This window comes from Leptidea sinapis, chromosome 5 (assembly GCF_905404315.1).
Source record: "Leptidea sinapis chromosome 5, ilLepSina1.1, whole genome shotgun sequence".
Classification (NCBI taxonomy): Eukaryota; Metazoa; Arthropoda; class Insecta; order Lepidoptera; family Pieridae; genus Leptidea; species Leptidea sinapis.
This window is the reverse complement of record NC_066269.1, coordinates 9,667,933-9,682,431: the sequence shown is the minus strand read 5'-3', so window position 1 is coordinate 9,682,431 and position 14,499 is coordinate 9,667,933.

The following is a 14,499-nucleotide window of genomic DNA, read 5'->3' as shown; positions in this document are numbered from 1 at the left end:
TTATTTGGTATTGTACATAATAAATAGAAACGTAAAACGTAGCTTTTATACCTAACCTTTAAAAGACTAATATTTCACTTTTAAGTTTGACGTCGTGTTGATAATGAAGATAAATTATAACTATGTTACGAAATATTAACATACCTGTAAAGATTACAAAAAAAGTGTCACAGAATCTTTGAGCCCAAATAAAGAGTCATTTTTTATTTTACATAATTAGAAAGAAAGAAAAAATGTGTGTGTGTGTGTACTTATGTACGCACGCATGAAGTTGAAAATGAAAACAAAAATCCTTAAAAAAATATTACTGGTGCTATTTTACGTTTGTAGAAAAAACAATATTGTAAGAAAGAAGGTTTTAAAAACAATCAATGAAAATATTTTTATACCGCATTATTTTAGTTAAATAACTTGTAATTGAACAATTGTAGAGAAATTATTTTCTTTATTTTAAAACTATAATATTATAAACTGAAATCTATTTATTTCTCGTCCATTGATTGTGGTTCAGTAAACATATGAGTTACAAGAGGCTTGGTAACTGAAGTATGATACAAATGGTCTAATTGACCAGCTAACGTCAAGGAGTCGAATTTGCATGACGGTGTGTGCGCGCGCATCATAACAATTCACTCTGATACATTTTCCTAACGCGCCAAAAGACGTATAACTACAAAAAGCGACATAATATGAGAGCGAAGATATGGAGTAGAATGCAGGTGTTGACAGTCATTGGTAATGTTGGCGTGGTTTATCGTGTACAGAGAAAGGATCAAAATTGAGCAAATATGGATGGAAGTATTGAGAAGTAATTACTTATATTTTTTCATCGTTTGCGTATGTTAATTCGTTAGCTTAGAAATTTCTAAAACACCGATATTTCACTTCCAGTCTTTGTGTCTATTTTTAATGTACACAAGAACATAGATTACTAGAAGTGCCGATTGAAAAATTATTTACATGTAAGAAGACGAAGTAGTCACTGATTACAACTACAAATGGTCACTCATATAAAGAGAGAGATAGCCATTCACTTTTATCAATTTGAGCTGTTAAAAAGTCCACCTTCTCCACCAGGAATCTATTCTCGTGCTTATCCTGAATCTTCAACCGATGCTCACCGCCAATTATTCTGATGTGATCCAATTTTAGGGGCTTCTAAATAAATAAATAATTCAATATAATTATAGGAAGGATTGGATGCTACGAACCTTAGATAATATAAAGGTACGCCTAGATAGACAACTTGCTGCGAGACAACCGATGAAATCAGGCCAGGCTTATTACTTTAGTACATATTATTATATACGTAATGGGCATGGCGTATCTATTACCATCAGCTGAACGTCCTGCTCGTCTCGTCCCTTATTTTCGTAAAAAAGAAGATAATTTAAACGTCTTGATAGAGTGTCTTGCTGCTAGACAACCGATGAAAACAGGCCAGATTTATTACTTTAGTGTGCGTGACAAGCGACGTCTTACACTCGCGATTTGTATGTCACTTTGTGTTGGTGTGCGTCCATTGCTCAAAGTAAAGGTTAAAAACGAACCTCAATGACGACTTACAATCAACCACAATTGTTTTCGACGTTTTCACAGCTGTCACAGAATTTCCTTGTGCGGTGTTTCCGGGACGATACGACATGGGTACCTTCAAAAAAAGCGCGTACACCTTCCTTAAAGGCCGGCAACGCTCCTGTGATTCCTCTGGTGTTGCAAGAGATTGTGGGCGGCGGTGATCACTTAACAACAGGTGATCCGTACGCTCGTTTGTCCTCCTATTCCATAAAAAAAAAACGTATAAGTGATCTAAGTCATCATCCGGACGAATCCCTAACTTTGTAATTATTAGTTCCGTTGCCAAATGGCAAAAAATCGGAACCCTTATAGAGTCATATGTGTCTGTCTGTCTCTTCACTTTTTTCCAAAACTATAAGAACTATATGGTACTGTTGAAACTTGTTAAGTAGATGTATTCTATGAACCGCAGTAACACTTTCAGATAAAAATAGAAAAAAAAAAACAATTTATTTTGGGGGTTCCCCTTACTTAGAACTGAAACTCAAATTATTTTTTTCATCAAACCCATACGTGCTGGGTCTATGGATAGGTCTTCAAAAATGATATTGAGGTTTCTAATATGATATTTTTCTGAACTGAATTTTATAAAATTTGCGCGAGAGACACTTCCAAGTGGTAAAATGTGTAACTTCTAAATTATAAGAGAATGTTAAAACTAAAATAAATATAATATGATGTATATAAGTAATTTTTTGTAATACGTATAAAAGATGAGAGCTCATTTGCACTGCATGATTTTGAGCAAAGATATTTTGCCTTTTCCATTTAAATAATTTAATATCATTTTCCTTTCTGTACAACTTTTATATTATATTTCTTGCTGCTACGGAACCCTTCATGAGCGAGTCCAACTCGCACTTGGCCGCTTTATTTTGTTTTCCTATATCAAAGAGTTATCTCTTCATACGTGCGTGCATTATTACACACAAAACAATTTTTAGCCGACTTCAAAAAAAGAGGAGGTTCTCAAGTCGTCGGTATGTTTGTTTTATATTTGTTACCTTAGAACTTTCGACTGGGTGAACCGATTTTGATAATTCATTTTATTTCAAAGCTAATGCTTCCCGTGTGGTCCCAACGTAATGTGGTCCAGATCTGACAATTGCATCCATGAGAAAACCATAATAGTCTTAAATTTGACTCATTATTGCGCCAACCGATTAATTAGATTGTATAAAAATACGCAATTATTTTTATACTTTTTAGTGCATATTATATCTATTTTTTTCGAATAGTGTTTTTGAAGTCGGTTGTTTTTTTAATTTTTTTTTCTTCAACCTTCCATCCCTTTGCAATATCCTTGCGAAGGCTAGGAGCCGCTTTACAAATACTGTTAATAGCCTCTTTCAGATGCTACTTACCTTATCAAAGCAATGAGCTGCCGACAGCACCAATCTCTCTTGTATAACAGCGCCGCCGCAGTGGTGGTCGAAGGTCAACTTGTCTGGATCCAACATCTGTATCTCTACCTGAAAATGATACAGCAAATGCATAAGTCTTGGGATAAGTGCGTTGTGATCTATCGAGTCGTAATACGCGATTTGTAACGCGTAATAATTATTAAAGTAGATTATTTATCTCTGTCTCTCATTCATCTTGGTATTAAATATATGTTTTTTTTCCACATCGCGCTGGCGTATTATTAAGGTTTCCATTGCTATAACACTAGAAATAAGGGATTGCTTGTAACTTATTCTAGTAGGCTTCATAAGATATATAATAGCTTTAAGGGTAAATGTGTACACTTTTATAATAAAGTCCCATCCACTGTTCAGGCATTATCTATAAATCAATTTAAATGTTTTATAAAAAAATGGCTCTGTCGTAAATCCTATTACTCCACAGCTGAATATCTAAGTGATTGGACAGCCTGGGACGTAGATTATGATTATTTTATAGCGATAGCAATGAAAGTACAATATTGTATATTTTTTAAAGAGAGCGCAAAAAAAGAATGCTGGGAGAGTTTCTTGCGCCGCTTCTTCTCTCTCAGAACGCCATTTGTTTCCGAAGCGGTAGTAGTATCTTTAGTGTCGGTAGTTTATCTTTCTATTCTTCTATATTAGAAATGACATCAAAAAGAATTCTAAAGGAATGAATTATGGAAAATAAATGCCTTTTATGGTGTCCACTATATTATTAAGGGTTCATAGCGTCCATGAATAATATTATGAGAGATTCCATCGCCATTGCATCCTCTATATTATTGGTGTTTTCATCACCATGTTTTCAACTATATGATTAATATATGTATCGCGATTGCGGCCTCTATACTACTAACAATTGTGTGGCTATAGTGTCCACTATATTATAAAGGATTCATAGCGCAGGTATCCACAATATTATGAGGGATTCCATCGCCATGGAAGCCACTATATTATTGGCGTTTTTATCACTATATTATAAAGATTTGTTATTTTTAAAGTAATACCCCTCATTTCTGGGATTAATTAAAATTAATTTGTATCAAAAATTTATATACGTTGCGCGACTCGAACCCACTTCCTCTCGGGTTCCGTCCGAGCGCCCTTCCACTGAGCCAACCGTTCGAATGACGCATGGATCGTAAATCTTGGCATATCTTGTTCAACTCTCAGACTGTGGCTTCATCTACAGGATCCACTTTAAGGTTGATAATTTGCTCAACCCCAGTAATTGCATATTCGTCAATTGACTTGAGATGTCGCTCTTTCAAATCTAAACAAGTGGGACGATCCACAAACGATATGGGACTCAAACCCGTGACCTCTCGGGTTCCGTCCGAGGGCTTAGGTTATTGGCATCGCTCATAAATTTTGGTTACAAATTTAATTTATATTATAGCGATATTCCATCGCAACGGAAACCCTTATAATAGAGATATGAGAGATAAAGTTTATTTGAATTTGACTTTGAATGACGTATACTATTGGAGTTTCCATTACGATGTCGACCATAAAAACTTTAAGATTTCATCGTTAACCACTATAAAAAAATAAATAAAAAAAGTGCCCGCTGAGTTTCTTGCGACCGTTATTCTCAGATAGTAATTTTAAATCCCATTTTGAATAAAAATATTTGAATGTGAATTTAGCCACTCTAAATTCGTAATCTCCAATCATTTCCCATAAACATTAACTTAACCATAACTGGATCGGAGCCGCGCCTCAACCGACATTTGAAAAACAAGCTCGCTCAATGCTACTCTTTTGGAGTTTCTGCAGTTTATTCCTTAAGAATCGAATTTCATATAAGGCGCCTGGTATGAGGAAAATATGGAGACTAAAACCTACTCATCAAATGGGATAGTAACGTTTTTGGTGCGCATCATATCTCGCGCAACTTTCACTTTTCAGTAGTGTGTGTGTGTGTGTATAAGGATAAGATCTGAGTTAATAGTTACGATAAGGATAAGATCTGAGGTAAAATATAAGATGAGGTTATCCTCATCTTAAATTATAATGAATAAATTGTTATGATGAGGATAAGATCTGAGTTAAAAGTCACGATGAGGATAAGATCTGAGTTAAAAGTTACGACGAGGATAAGATCTGAGTTAAGAGTTACGATGAGGATAAGATCTGAGTAAAAAGTTACGATGAGGATTCAATCTGAGTTAAGAGTTACGATGAGGATAAGATCTGAGCAAAAAGTTACGATGAGGATAAGATCTGAGCAAAAAGTTACGATGGAGATAAGATCTGAGTTAAGAGTTACGATGAGGATAAGATCTGAGTAAAAAGTTACGATGAGGATAAGATCTGAGCAAAAAGTTACGATGGAGATAAGATCTGAGTTAAGAGTTACGACGAGGATAAGATCTGAGTTAATTGTTACGATGAGGATAAGATCTGAGTTCAGAGTTACGATGAAGTTAAGATCTTAGTTAAAAGTTACGATGAGGATAAGATCTGAGTTAAGAGTTACGATGAGGATAAGATCTGAGTTAATTGTTACGATGAGGATGAGATCTGAGTTAATTGTTACGATGAGGATTAGATCTGAGTTAAAAGTTACGATGAGATTATTCTCATTCTCAGATCTTATGATCTGAGTAACAATTTAAGATGATGATAAGATCTAAGTTAAGAGTTACGATGAGGATAAGATCTGAGTTAAAAGTTAGGATGAGGATAAGATCTGAGTTAAGACTTACGATGAGGATAAGATTTGAGTAAATAGTTACGATGGAGATAATATCTGAGTTGCAAGTTAAGATGATGATAAGATCTGAGTTAAGAGTTATGATCAGGATAAGATCTGAGTTAAAATTTAAGATGAGGATAAGATCTGAGTTAATTGTTACGATGAGGATAAGATCAGAGTTAAAAGTTGCGATGAGGATAAAATCTGAGTTAAGAGTTGCGATTAGGGTAAGATCTGAGTTAATAGTTACGATGAGAATGAGATCTGAGTTAAGAGTTACGATGAGGATGAGATCTGAGTAAATAATTACGATGGAGATAAGATCTGAGTTACAAGTTATGATGATGATAAGAGCTGAGTTAAGAGTTACGATCAGGATAAAATCTGAGGTAAAAGTTTCGATGAGATTAAGATCTGAGATAAAGTTTAAGATTAGAAACAGATCTGTGTTAAAAGTGGCAATGAGGATAAGATCTGAGTTAAGTGTTACGATGAGGATGAGGTCTGAGTGCATAACTACGATGGAGATAAGATCTGAGTTACAAGTTAAGATGATGATAAGATCTGAGCTAAGAGTTATGATCAGGATAAGATCTGAGGTAAAATTTAAGATGAGGATAAGATCTGAGTAAATTGTTACGATGAGGATAAGATCAGAGTTAAAAGTTGCGATGAGGATAAGATCTGAGTTAAGAGTTACGATGAGGATAAGATCTGAGTTAATAGTTACGATGGTGATAAGATCTGAGTTAAGAGTTACGATGAGGATAAGATCTGAGTTAAGAGTTACGATGAGGATAAGATCTGAGTTAATAGTTACGATGGAGATAAGATCTGAGTAAGAGTTACGATGAGGATAAGATCTGAGTTCAGAGTTACGATGAGGTTAAGATCTTAGTTAAAAGTTACGATGAGGATAAGATCTGAGTTAATAGTTACGATGAGAATGAGATCTGAGGTAAACATTGAAATGAGGATGAGGTCTGAGTAAAAAGATGCGATGAGGATAAGATCTGAGAAACAAGTAAATATGATGATAAGATCTGAATAAAGACTTACGATGAGGATAAGAACTGAGTTAAAAGTTAGGATGAGGATAAGATCTGAGTTAAAAGTAACGATGTGGATAAGATCAGAGTTAAAAGTTGCGATGAGGATAAGATCTAAGTTAAGAGTTACGATGATGATAAAATCTGAGTTAAAAGTTACGATGAGGATTAGATCTGAGTTAAGAGTTACGATGAGGATAAGATCTGAGTTAAGAATTAGGATGAGGAAAAGATCTGAGATAATTGTTACGATAAGGATAAGATCTGAGTTACAAGTTAAGATGATGATAAGATCTGAGTTAAGAGTTACGATGAGGATAAGATCTGAGTGAAAAGTTACGATGAGGATTCAATCTGAGTTAAGAGTTACGATGAGGATAAGATCTGAGTAAATAGTTACGATGGAGATAAGATCTGAGTTAAGAGTTACGACGAGGATAAGATCTGAGTTAATTGTTACGATGAGGATAAGATCTGAGTTCAGAGTTACGATGAAGTTAAGATCTTAGTTAAAAGTTACGATGAGGATAAGATCTGAGTTAAGAGTTACGATGAGGATAAGATCTGAGTTAATTGTTACGATGAGGATGAGATCTGAGTTAAGGGTTACGATCAGGATTAGATCTAAGGTAAAATTTAAGATGAGGATAAGATCTGAGTTAATTGTTACGATGAGGATTAGATCTGAGTTAAAAGTTACGATGAGATTATTCTCAATCTCAGATCTTATGATCTGAGTAACAATTTAAGATGATGATAAGATCTAAGTTAAGAGTTACGATGAGGATAAGATCTGAGTTAAAAGTTAGGATGAGGATAAGATCTGAGTTAAGACTTACGATGAGGATAAGATTTGAGTAAATAGTTACGATGCGGATAATATCTGAGTTGCAAGTTAAGATGATGATAAGATCTGAGTTAAGAGTTATGATCAGGATAAGATCTGAGTTAAAATTTAAGATGAGGATAAGATCTGAGTTAATTGTTACGATGAGGATAAGATCAGAGTTAAAAGTTGCGATGAGGATAAGATCTGAGTTAAGAGTTGCGATTAGGGTAAGATCTGAGTTAATTGTTACGATGAGGATGAGATCTGAGTTAAGAGTTACGATGAGGATGAGATCTGAGTAAATAATTACGATGGAGATAAGATCTGAGTTACAAGTTATGATGATGATAAGATCTGAGTTAAGAGTTACGATCAGGATAAGATCTGAGGTAAAAGTTTCGATGAGATTAAGATCTGAGATAAAGTTTAAGATGAGAAACAGATCTGTGTTAAAAGTGGCAATGAGGATAAGATCTGAATTAAGTGTTACGATGAGGATGAGGTCTGAGTAAATAACTACGATGGAGATAAGATCTGAGTTACAAGTTAAGATGATGATAAGATCTGAGCTAAGAGTTATGATCAGGATAAGATCTGAGGTAAAATTTAAGATGAGGATAAGATCTGAGTAAATTGTTACGATGAGGATAAGATCAGAGTTAAAAGTTGCGATGAGGATAAGATCTGAGTGAAAAGTTAGGATGAGGATAAGATCTGAGTTAAGACTTACGATGAGGATAAGATTTGAGTAAATAGTTACGATGGAGATAATATCTAAGTTGCAAGTTAAGATGATGATAAGATCTGAGTTAAGAGTTATGATCAGGATAAGATCTGAGTTACTTGTAACGATGAGGATAAGATCTGAGTTACTTGTAACGATGAGGATAAGATCAGAGTTAAAAGTTGCGATGAGGATAAAATCTGAGTTAAGAGTTGCGATTAGGGTAAGATCTGAGTTAATTGTTACGATGAGGATGAGATCTGAGTTAAGAGTTACGATGAGGATGAGATCTGAGTAAATAATTACGATGGAGATAAGATCTGAGTTGCAAGTTAAGATGATGATAAGATCTGAGTTAAGAGTTACGATCAGGATAAGATCTGAGGTAAAATTTAAGATGAGGATAAGATCTGAGTTAATTGTTTCGATGAGGATTAGATCTGAGTTAAAAGTTACGACGAGAATAAGATCAGAGTAACAATTTAAGATGATGATAAGATCTAAGTTAAGAGTTACGATGAGGATAAGATCTAAGTTATAAGTTACGATCAGGATTAGATCTGAGTTAAGAGTTACATTGAGTAAAGCATCTGAGTTAATAGTTACGATGAAGATAAGATCTAAGTTTAGAGTTACGATGAGGATAATCATCCCTCACCGTGAATGACTGATGACTGACGGTCGAGAAATGCAGGAGCTGCATACGGGGCAAGAGAGCCCCCCGCGCTCACTCCAGCACCCGCGACCGGGCCATAGGCACCCACATGGATTTTAGGTAGCTCGCCGGCAGCCCTCTGACGAGAAGCCACAGCCGATTGATCGAGGGTGGCTGGCCCTCGACCGCCCGTTTAAGAGGAAGTCCAGGACCAAAGAGATGTGTTACGTCAAGCAGGTAACTGACCGACCCGCTATCCGCTCAACCACCAGGATTCCCTGCTCCCTCCGTACGGTTATCCACGCACGGCACAAACACGTGGGTGGTCGAAAGTCCCTTACCCATTAGTGTAATGAGCCTTCGACCTCTCGACCACATCAGGTGAAGTGAAGGAGGAAGGGGGGGGGGAAGGGATTAGGGGGGGGTAAAGGTTGTGGGGCGGCCAGAGGTTTTTGTCTAGCCAATTGCCGTAAATATTTGTGACTCTACAAAGGCAATTGGCCAAAGAACGGGCGGCAACCTCGTGAAGGATAGTCCACTGGCCTTGTTTAGGGGATCACTTTAATGGAACTCCCCTAGATCATTCGCCAAACCCAGCGTCGGACGCTGGGAGTAGGGATTGCGTCAGTAAATATCTATATCGATTCACTGACGATATTCCCCCGCCCAGGAGGATAAGGTCTGAGTTAAGAGTTACATTGAGGATAAGATCTGAGTTAAAAGTTACGATGAGGATAAGATCTGAGTTAATAGTTTCGATGAGATTAAGATTTGAGACAAAATTTAAGATGAGAATAAGATCTGAGTTAAAAGTGACAATGAGGATAAGATCTGAGTTAAGTGTTACGATGAGGATATGATCTGAGTTAAGAGTTACATTGAGGATAACATCAGAGTTAAAAGTTGCAATGAGGATAAGATCTGAGTTAATAGTTGCGATTAGGGTAAGATCTGAGTTAATTGTTACGATGAGGATGAGATCTGAGTTAAGAGTAACGATGAGGATGAGATCTGACTAAATAATTACGATTGAGATAAGATCTGAGTAACAAGTTAAGATGATGATAAGATCTGAGTTAAGAGTTACGATCAGGATAAGATCTTAGGTAAAATTTAAGATGAGGATAAGATCTGAGTTAATTGTTACGATGAGGATAAGATCTGAGTTAAAAGTTACGATGAGCATAAGATCTGAGTAACAATTTAAGATGATGATAAGATCAAAGTTAAGAGTTACGATGAGGATAAGATCTGAGTTAATTGTTACGATGAGGATAAGATCAGAGTTAAAAGTTACGATGAGGATAAGATCTGAGTTAAGAGTTACGATGAGGATAAGATCTGAGTTAAGAGTTACGATGAGGCTTATCCTCATCGTTCTATATATATATTCTATATATATCTACATCGAGTAATAAGATACGATGAGGATAAGATCTGAGTTAAGAGTTACATTGAGGATAAGATCTGAGTTAAAAGTTACGATGAGGATAAGATCTGAGTTAAAAGTTACGATGAAGTTAAGATCTGAGGTAAAATTTAAGATGAGGATAAGATCTGAGTTAATTGTTACGATGAGGATAAGATCAGAGTTAAAAGTTGCGATAAGGATAAGATCTGAGTTAAGAGTTACGATGAGGATAAGATCTGAGATAAAATTTAAGATGAGGATAAGATCTGAGTTAATTGTTACGATGAGGGTAAGGTCAGAGTTAAGAGTTACATTGAGGATAAGATCTGAGTTAAAAGTTACGATGAGGATAAGATCTGAGTTAAAAGTTACGATGAGGATAAGATCTGAGTTAAGAGTTACGATGAGGATAAGATCTGAGTTAAGAGTTACGATGAGGCTTATCCTCATCGTTCTATATATATATTCTATATATATCTACATCGAGTAATAAGATACGATGAGGATAAGATCTGAGTTAAGAGTTACATTGAGGATAAGATCTGAGTTAAAAGTTACGATGAGGATAAGATCTGAGTTAAGAGTTACGATGAGGATAAGATCTGAGTTAAAAGTTACGATGAGGATAAGATCTGAGTTAAAAGTTACGATGAGGTTAAGATCTGAGGTAAAATTTAAGATGAGGATAAGATCTGAGTTAATTGTTACGATGAGGATAAGATCAGAGTTAAAAGTTGCGATAAGGATAAGATCTGAGTTAAGAGTTACATTGAGGATAAGATCTGAGTTAAAAGTTACGATGAGGATAAGATCTGAGTTAAAAGTTACGATGAGGTTAAGATCTGAGGTAAAATTTAAGATGAGGATAAGATCTGAGTTAATTGTTACGATGAGGATAAGATCAGAGTTAAAAGTTGCGATAAGGATAAGATCTGAGTTAAGAGTTACGATGAGGATAAGATCTGAGGTAAAATTTAAGATGAGGATAAGATCTGAGTTAATAGTTACGATGTTACGATGAGGATAAGATCTGAGTTAAGAGTTACAATGAGGATCAGATCTGAGTTAATTGTTACGATGAGGATAAGATCTGAGTTAAGAGTTACGATGAGGATAAGATCTGAGTTAATTGTTACGATGAGGGTAAGGTCAGAGTTAAGAGTTACATTGAGGATAAGATCTGAGTTAAAAGTTACGATGAGGATAAGATCTGAGTTAAAAGTTACGATGAGGTTAAGATCTGAGGTAAAATTTAAGATGAGGATAAGATCTGAGTTAATTGTTACGATGAGGGTAAGGTCAGAGTTAAGAGTTACATTGAGGATAAGATCTGAGTTAAAAGTTACGATGAGGATAAGATCTGAGTTAAAAGTTACGATGAGGATAAGATCTGAGTTAAGAGTTACGATGAGGATAAGATCTGAGTTAAGAGTTACGATGAGGCTTATCCTCATCGTTCTATATATATATTCTATATATATATCTACATCGAGTAATAAGATACGATGAGGATAAGATCTGAGTTAAGAGTTACATTGAGGATAAGATCTGAGTTAAAAGTTACGATGAGGATAAGATCTGAGTTAAAAGTTACGATGAGGTTAAGATCTGAGGTAAAATTTAAGATGAGGATAAGATCTGAGTTAATTGTTACGATGAGGATAAGATCAGAGTTAAAAGTTGCGATAAGGATAAGATCTGAGTTAAGAGTTACGATGAGGATAAGATCTGAGGTAAAATTTAAGATGAGGATAAGATCTGAGTTAATAGTTACGATGGAGATAAGATCTGAGTTAATAGTGACGATGGGGACGAGATCTGTGGTAAAAATTGAAATGAGGATGAGGTCTGAGTAAAAAGATGTGATGAGGATAAGATCTGAGTAACAAGTAAAGATGATGACAAGATCTGAATAAAGACTTACCATGAGGATAAGAACTGAGTTAAAAGTTTGGATGAGGATAAGATCTGATCTGAGTTAAAAGTTACGATGAGGATGAGATCTGAATTGAGAGTTACGATGAGGATAAGTTTAGAGTTAATTGTTACGATTAGGGTTAAGATCTGAGTTAAGAGTTACGATGAGGATAAGATCTGAGTTAATAGTTTCGATGAGAATAAGATCTGAGATAAAAGTTGCGATGAGGATAAGATCTGAGTTAAGAGTTACGATGAGGATAAGATCTGAATTAATTGTAACGATGAGGATAAGATATGAGTTAATAGTTACGATGAGGATGAGATCTGAGGTAAAAATTGAAATAAGGATGAGGTCTGAGTAAAAAGATGCAATGAGGATAAGATCTGAGTAACAAGTAAAGATGATGATAAGATCTGAATTAAGACTTACGATGAGGATAAGAACTGAGTTAAAAGTTAATGTCACAATAACAATGTCACCCAGCAATACATTAAAATCTCAACCAGCAATAGCTAACAATTTCATCCAGCAATAGCTAACAATGTCAACCAGAGTTATCTTACATCTCAACCAGCTATAGCTAACAATCTCAACCAGCAATAGCTAACAATGTCATTCAGCGATAGCTAACAATCTTACCCAGCAATAGCTAACAATGTCAACCAGAAATAGCCTACATCTCAATCAACTGTAGGTAAAAATCTCAACCAGCAATAGCTAACAAGCTCACCCAGCAATAGCTAACCATGTCATTCAGCAATAGCTAACAATCTCACCCAGCAATAGATAACAATCTCAACCAGCAATAGCTAACAATCTCACCCAGCAGTAGCTAACAATTTCAACCAGCAATAGCTTACAATCTCAACAAGCAATAGTGTGAGATTGTTAGCTATAGCTGGTTGAGATGTAAGCTATTTCTGGTTGACATTGTAAGCTATTGCTGGATGACATTGTTAGCTATAGCTGGTTAAGATTTTTACCTATAGCTGATAGAGATGTTAGCTGTTGCTGGTTGAGAATATTAGCTATTGCTGGGTGAGATTGTTAGCTATTGCTGGATGACATTGTTAGTTATTAATGGAAGACATTTTTAGCTATTCCTGGTTGAGACTGCTAACTATAGCTGGTTGAGCTATAAGCTATTGCTATTGCTTGGTGACGTACAAATAACAATATCATCCAGCAATAGCTAATAATTTCAACCAGCAATAGCTTACAATCTCAACCAGCAATTGCTTACAATCTCAACCAGCAATAGATAATAATTTCATCAAGCAATAGCTAACAATCTCACCCAGCAATAGCTAACAATGTCAACTAGAAATAGCTAACAATCTCACCCAGCTATAGCTAACACTCTCAACCAGCAATAGCTAACAATGTCAGCTATAGCTATAGAATATTTTCTATTGCTGGGTGAGATTGTAAGCTAGTGCTGGTTGAGATTGTTAGCTATAGCTGGGTGAGATTTTTACCTATAGCTGATTGAGATATAGGCTATTTCTGGTTGACATTGTTAGCTTTTTTTTATTTATTTATCGAAATACATATTTTACAAAATGTGAACAAATCAGATAAATTGTAAAAACCACAGAGGTTTGTCCTCAATGCATTATCTTAGTCTACGCCTTATTTCAGTTTTTTTACAAAATAATATACCTCACTCACCCAGCAATAGCTAACAATGTCATTCAGCAATAGCTAACAATCTCACCCAGAAATAGCTAACAATCTCAACCAGCAATAGCTAACAATCTCACCCAGCAATAGCTAACAATTTCAACCAGTAATAGCTAACAATCTCACCCAGCAATAGAGTGAGATTGTTAGCTATAGCTGGTAGAGATGTTAGCTATTTCTGGTTGACATTGTTAGCTAATGCTGGGTGAGATTGTTAACTTTTGCTGGTTGACATTGTTAGCTATTGCTGGTTGAGATGGTTAGCTATAGCTGGGTGAGATTGTAAGCTAGTGCTGGTTGAGATTGTTAGCTATAGCAGTTTGATATTGTTAGCTATTTCTGGTTGACATTGTTAGCTATTGCTGGGTGAGATTGCTAGCTATTGCTGGATGAAATTGTTAGCTATTGCTGGTTGAGATTATGAGATATTGCCGGGGGACATTGTAAGCTATAGCTGGGTGAGATTGTTCGCTATTGCTTGTTGAGATTGTTAGCTTTTGCTGGGTGAGATTTTTAGCTAT